This window comes from Manacus candei, unplaced genomic scaffold, assembly GCF_025592945.1.
Source record: "Manacus candei isolate 608988 ecotype Guabito, Panama unplaced genomic scaffold, ASM2559294v1 h1tg000088l, whole genome shotgun sequence".
Classification (NCBI taxonomy): Eukaryota; Metazoa; Chordata; class Aves; order Passeriformes; family Pipridae; genus Manacus; species Manacus candei.
In genome coordinates, this window is record NW_026138136.1 from 5,790,028 (window position 1) to 5,795,817 (window position 5,790).

At 34.9% G+C, this 5,790-nt stretch overlaps 1 long non-coding RNA gene across 1 annotated transcript; it reads left to right on the plus strand.

Annotated features, from left to right (window-relative positions):
• The first annotated feature begins 2,151 nt into the window (after window positions 1–2,151).
• On the plus strand, window positions 2,152–4,930 carry LOC127482487 (uncharacterized). The gene is made up of 3 exons (XR_007908627.1): window positions 2,152–2,208; window positions 2,580–2,681; window positions 4,632–4,930. It is a non-coding gene; the product is annotated as an uncharacterized LOC127482487 (long non-coding RNA).
• The last annotated feature ends 860 nt before the right edge of the window (window positions 4,931–5,790 follow it).

A 5,790-nucleotide genomic window follows, 5' to 3' on the forward strand; every position in this document is an offset into this window, starting at 1 on the left:
TTCCTGCTGATCAGGCACTTGGATGTCACATGGAGTAATATAAAACTATATTCTTTTCTTCTCACTCTTCTTCCATGTCTCCTGCATTGCTTAATTTCCACATTTTATTACAAAGGCAAGATCTATTCTCTAGTGTATAAATATCTACCATGATTATATATTGATAATATTGAAAATAGAGATACAAGGTTGCATTACAATGTTAATTTATTTTTTTTTAAAGGACAGGAAACTCAAAGTCAGCTCTGAAATTCCTCCCTCAATTTGCAAAATGGGTATAGGTATTCCTGCCTATATCATGTGTTAGACTACCCACTGGTATGGGATTGCACTACTTGAACGTAAAATAGCAACAGCCAAGTTTTGACTGCAAAAGACCCTTATTTATCCATGATGGCAGACTTAAAATGGCCAGTCAGACTTTTAGGAAAAAACAATAAAATACAGCCAGTTCTTGAGTCAAGGCTTTAAAAATAAGTTTAAGCTCCAGATAACTGAATGTTAGATTGAAAAGAATAATAGACTGTTAAACAAGCCAGTGATTTGAACTTAAATGATATTCCTTTTTTAAAAAAATCCGCTCCCAAAAATATTTTTTCCTGTTTTTACCCATGAAATATTAGTGAGGATTTCTTTTTTATCAGACAAAAAAATGTTCCAACATTTCTTGATGTTTTCCTTGGTTTTTTGTTGTTGTTTTTTTTAAAACTGAATCCATGTTTCTAAGCATTGTCTGTTGCAATACAATATTTTCAGAAAAATGCCTGTTAGAAAGTTTAGACATGGTAGTTCAACTGTAAGCTTCTGGGGATATCTATGTTGTATTATGTTTGGCTTAGATTGAGCAACTCCTGCTAGATTCAGCAAAAATAAAGCACAATGACCTGTTCAGCTGGACACTTTAGCAGCTGGTCTATAACTTAAGGAGAGTTTTCCTTTACGCTTTCTAAACTGTCCTGGGGATTGAATAGACAACATATAAAAATATGACAGGAAGATGATGGATTATGGGTCATAAGTCTCATTTCAGCCATACAAATAAAACATCATGCTTGTGTGTTATGATAATACATTTAATGGACAGAAATTAGCAGATGTTTATTGCATTCTAGTGTGCACAGCATACCAAAAATCACAGAGGAATGTTTAAGAGATTGTAAAGAGACTGTACCATTGGATGCCTGTAAAGCAGAGCTAAAGTAGCAAAACCACAGGAAAGCCAGTTTGGTAGTTGTCTGGCTTTGGTTTAATCGTTCCTCTCTGCCAAATGCAGTCATTAAAGTGTAACAACAATTATATGCTTTTTCTACCCCTTCCTAAGCAATACTTTATAGCTGTCAAAACATAAGGTTGTGGCAGACTCTTCTTAAAATAAAATGTCAAGACAAACCTAGGAAAAAAAGTATGAATGAAACTTTGTAGTTCAGTGCCATTCAGAATTCTATAAATTATCCAATATAACATATAAAAGTACTAAGATTTGGCCTTGCTCAATTACAGTCTGGAACAAGCTTCTATATATAATGCATATATCCACACAAAGAGAAATGTAGCTTCATAACAGAACTACTTTTTTTATATATTTGGATGCAAAAGCTAGACTTCATTAAAAGAAAGATTTATGTTTACAGAATGTGTTGAAAACCACCTTAACCCTTTTTCCAGGCAGGTAACATTCATTTTCAGAAACCTATGAATCTGTCAATTTTAGAACTCTACTAATATTCACTGAATTTTAAAACTCCCTGTTTCCATATGAAGCCATGTGCAGTAAATTTTGACCTTGCCCAAACACAGACTTAGTGACAAAACTAATGGGTGTGTTCTCTGTTTTCATTAACAAATTGACAATATTTGCATATTAGCTTTTTCTTTACTGTTTGACCTCTTTTCAGTCATATACAAGCACATCTCTATAAGCATTATCTGCCAGAGATTCCTTTAAAAGTGGATTTAGAAATGTAGTCCAATTAAATCAGATAGCCATGAGCTAATAAATATAGCAAATATTGCTTTGTAGATGTACATATTATGTTGAATATGCATGTATTTTAATAGAAATACAGGAACTCTAAGCAAAAAATGTACAAATTATTATAATGTAGAATAAAGAATCTATGTGTCTGTGCTGTTGATTTCATCACAATGCCTGCCTCATAGTGAATGGCAGCCCATACCAGGGTGTGTGCTCAGGTGTTGGCAGCCTAGGTTAGATTTGCTCTTGTTCCAATCCTTTTTTTTCATGGCCGTGGCTACTGTAGGCTTGACTTATGGTGGAAGAAAGGCACTTAGCATTGCAAAAGGCCTATTTGCCGTTTTTGCAACATGATTTAAAACAGAAATCATAGAAGCAAGATGGCAACTGCCAATTTCCATTAATTTTTATACCTTCTTTCAATGGTAGATCAGCACGAAGGGAATTTGTCTAAGTGTTAAGTATAACAAGGCCACTATGTAGTTACTAACAGTAGAGACTTACCTTAATTATAATTTTCACATTGTTTATTTAGGTTTTTTGCAAGAAATATCTGAATCACAGAAAAACTCAATCACTTTTGATGTATACATTTTATTTTCAGATGTCAATTTGAATCTTCTCCCAATGTCTCCAGTGAAACAATTTTGTGGAAAGTATCAGGACACGATATTGCGGTATTTGAGATAGCAGTCAAAAGGAAGAGGTGAGCATATCAGGTCTCACTATATTCTCTCCATACTTTGGGATTACCACAGATATTTTTTGATGCACTTTAGGTATATCAAGTATCTGCAAATTGTACCCATATATTATAAAATGATCTGATAAAATTGGAAAGATCGTAGTTTTCTTAGGATCTGAATTGTGACTATGGGACTTTGTGCAATGTTTTTCCATTTGCAGTCTTAGCTTGTATTACAATCATCATATTTTTCTATTATCTACAAAATTATTGGCACCATGGAGGGTCTGGATAGGAATTCGTTGTTCATTTCTTTTTTCAATACAAGTACAGAAACCTATCAAATGAAATTCAAAGGAGCCATGTTCAAAACACACAAGGGGATGTGCAATAACAGAGAGATCTGTGGAACATCTTGCCAAAGGAAATTGTGGGTACTGAAGGATTACAAATTCCAAGGACAGTAGATTAATCTCATGGAAGAAGTGTGTTGAGGATTACTAATAGAGGGAAATCATATTCAACTCAGCGTGCCTCCTGAGCTGCAAGTAAACAGGGGCTTGAAGTCTATTCAGATGAAATAACATCACTTTTTTTGTCTCTGTTCCTACTATGGTGAATAGTAAGTATTTTTTGAGAACACATATTTTTGGTCATCACTGGAGAAAGAACTCTGCTTCAGATGGACTTCTAGTCTGATTTTGCACAGCCATTCTTTAAACAATTCTCTGTTTTCATTTTGACCTAGACTACTTCCTCAATGCGCTACTATTTTCTGCTATGGAATGATAAATTCATATGAGAAGATTTTTTCAGTTCCCAGAATTTCCTGTTCATCATGTTGAGAAGTTATTGTGTATGGTTTGCTGTTCTTTAGAGAATTTCCAAACACTGTAAGATCTTATGAGAGGCACTGAAATGAGGTATATTCAGATTGGCACTTTGTGCATCTATCCATAATAACTTTTTCCAGATTTGTTGCTGATGCATCTGCTTTGATGTAATTATTTCACAGAAGAAAAATGATGTAAAATAAACAAACTTTGTACTATGTAAATAAAATCTGTCTGCAAATATAATTGTGAAATTTTAATGATCTATTAGTTTTAGGTATTTTGTACTATGCTATAAATGGTAATTTGAAATTTTTTAGTTTTGCATGCCTTTCTAAGATTAAAATTATTAGAGCTCTGTTTAAACCCCATGAAATAAGAACTAAAGAAGGAAAAATCTATTAAATGTCATAAGCATTCAAAATCTTCCTTAGATTTTAATTCCTTATTTTGAGTAATTTCTACTATGGAAGTCAGACCCAATGACATGCACTATGCTCTATCTCACAGTTGACAATACAGTGCCATCAAAATCATAATTGTTAAAAAAAAGAAAGATTAAACATCTTACTCTACAAGTAATACGTAATGTCACATACCTATTACTGAGAAGGCCCATCTTCTGTGACCAAAGAGAATAACCTGATTTGAACTAGAAGAAGTGAACAGAATTGTTAAACAATCCTTTGCATTTTAAGCAACATTTAATTAGAAACACACTTTAACCACCAAAATGATAAAAATCCAAGAGATTAAAATTTGAGTGTCAATTATCATAAAATTCATCATTGTAATTCTTATTAAAACTCAGTGTTTAGATAGGTAATGATTTTATAATATGGCAATTTGCATAAGGAGCCCTGAGATGGCTTATTATTTCGATCCTACACAATTACAATTCTAGCTCCATACATCAGAGCTCTTAGCAATGTAAAATCACTGTGCTAATTAATAAGCCATTTACTGACTGCAGCTAGTTATGGTGGTCCTGCAGCTGACCTTACGGAAGATGAGCCATCTCTGAAGTGCCTGTGTGTAACTACAAACATAATGATGTGCCAGGAGGGAATCATTAAAAATAATTTACACAAGCCTTCATTTACAAGATCTTTTGATAGCATGCTTCCCCGGTGTTTAGATCCACAGTGCAACCCCTACCATTTGGAAAGTGCCAAGCAGGAGAGTGAACGAGGATACCTAAGTGGTTAATTAAGAGCCATTCGGACGCCACAAGAGCCTCCTGAAAAATCCCTCTGATGTCTGCTGTGTCAAATGTCTCTCACAGGCAAAACCACAAGAGGTAGCTGCCATAGCAGGCTAATTATTGGGGACCAGGAGCAGCTGAGAATGGCCTGTCACTGAGGCTTGCTGTGAGCACCCAAGCCCAGAACTGAGCAGAGCAGCTTTTGTGTCATTGGGCTTGAGAGAAACAGTGGAAATGAGGCATTGTGATTATCAGAGGTGATTGCATAAGCCATAAAACTGTGCAGTTGTAGATGAAATTATTCACTTGTGCTGTTTGATGCATTTTGTAACTTTTTACACTTTAACATAATTCCACTTCCAACATGTGTTTTTTTAAGACTTGCATTTTGAATTCCTTTAAGAAAACAATAACTTATAAAGGCCTTATAAGGAGGAACAAAGATTTCAAAAACATCAAAGATAATTTTTATGACATAAAAATAATTTCAAACTACATAAAGAGAACCAAAAAAACACATTCAATCACACTACAGCATGAGACTACAGGAGAAAATATGCACATACACACAAAACAGTCTTCTAATTTCAGTACAGTCAGAACAACTAACAAGACTAAAAGAATATGTCACTGCCTTCCTCACAGCAGCTAGATATGAACATCATAAAAGCATGCAGCTCATGATTTATTTCTCCTTCAGCCAAGTTCCTGCAAGGTGGAGGAAGAGAGCTGTTACCTTGTGTGGCATTTTATTAGTTTAGTGGCATTCAATTGGTTTATTGACCTACAAGGGATTTTCCAAATCTGCATGGGGGATGTGTCTTCTTTTCACTAGCTTGTCAGTTATGTGGCTAAGAGCAAGTGGTTCATACTCTGAGTGTGCAGACACTTCCCAAGTCTGTCTGATACCTTTTAAGTTTATTTTCTGAGCTGCTTTCCACAAGTATTGTGTGAGAAAACAGCATGAGCACACTTCTTGTGCGATCCTTGCTAGATTAGTAGATTAGTGCCTTATGGCTGAGCGCCAAGACTGGGCCTGGGAAGGTAGAGGCAGCAATGTATTTGCTCTATGACTGTGTTTGTGCATGTGTAG